Source organism: Arachis stenosperma, chromosome 3 (genome assembly GCF_014773155.1).
Source record: "Arachis stenosperma cultivar V10309 chromosome 3, arast.V10309.gnm1.PFL2, whole genome shotgun sequence".
NCBI classification, from domain to species: domain Eukaryota; kingdom Viridiplantae; phylum Streptophyta; class Magnoliopsida; order Fabales; family Fabaceae; genus Arachis; species Arachis stenosperma.
In genome coordinates this window covers 110,654,472-110,655,641 of record NC_080379.1, presented here as the reverse complement: position 1 = coordinate 110,655,641, position 1,170 = coordinate 110,654,472, and the positions used below count along the sequence as shown (strand labels likewise).

The window sequence follows — 1,170 nt, the reverse complement described above, 5'->3', positions numbered from 1 at the left end:
GCAAGTTCCATGGACTTCCATTGGAAGATCCTCATCAGTTTTTAGCTGAATTTTTGCAAATCTGTGACACTGTCAAGACTAATGGGGTTGACCCTGAGGTCTACAGACTTATGCTATTCCCTTTTGCTGTAAGAGACAGAGCTAGGATATGGTTGGACTCACAACCTAAAAAAAGCCTGAACTCTTGGGAAAAGCTAGTCAATGCCTTCTTGGCAAAGTTCTTTCCACCTCAAAAATTGAGTAAGCTTAGAGTGGAAGTCCAAACCTTCAAACAGAAGGAAGGAGAATCCCTCTATGAAGCTTGGGAAAGATACAAACAATTAATCAGAAAGTGTCCTTCTGACATGCTTTCTGAATGGAGCATCATAGGTATTTTCTATGATGGTCTGTCTGAACTGTCCAAGATGTCTTGGGATAGCTCTGCTGGAGGATCTCTTCATCTGAAGAAGACGCCTACAGAAGCTTAAGAACTAATTGAAATGGTTGCAAATAACCAATTCATGTACACTTCTGAAAGGAATCCTATGAACAATGGGACAAATCAGAAGAAAGGAGTTCTTGAGATTGATACTCTGAATGCCATATTGGCTCAGAACAAGATATTGACTCAGCAAGTCAATTTGATTTCTCAAAGTCTGTCTGGAATGCAAGCTGCACCAGGCAGTACTAAGGATGCTTCATCTGAAGAAGAAGCTTATGATCCTGAGAACCCTTCAATGGAAGAGGTGAATTACATGGGAGAACCCTATGGAAACACCTATAATTCATCATGGAGAAATCATCCAAATTTCTCATGGAAGGATCAACAGAGACCTCAACAAGGTTTCAACAACAATAATGGTGGAAGAAACAGGTTTAGCAATGGCAAGCCTTTTCCATCATCTTCTCAGCAACAGACAGAGAATTCTAAGTAGAGCAACTCTGACTTAGCAACCATAGTCTCTGATCTAATCAAAACCACTCAAAGTTTCATGACTGAAACAAGGTCCTCCATTAGGAATTTGGAGGCACAAGTGGGTCAGCTGTGTAAGAAAATTACTGAACTCCCTCCTAGTACTCTTCCAAGCAATACAGAAGAGAATCCAAAAGGAGAGTGCAAGGCCATTAACATGACCTACATGGCCGAACTTGGAGAGAAGGAAGAGGCAGTGAACGTGATGAGCGGATAAT

At 41.2% G+C, this 1,170-nt stretch overlaps 1 non-coding gene across 1 annotated transcript; it reads right to left on the bottom strand.

Moving 5' to 3' along the window:
- Nucleotides 1–242: 242 nt before the first annotated feature.
- LOC130971649 (small nucleolar RNA R71) lies at nt 243–350 on the bottom strand. The gene has a single exon (XR_009082860.1). It is a non-coding gene; the product is annotated as a small nucleolar RNA R71 (small nucleolar RNA).
- Nucleotides 351–1,170: the final 820 nt, after the last annotated feature.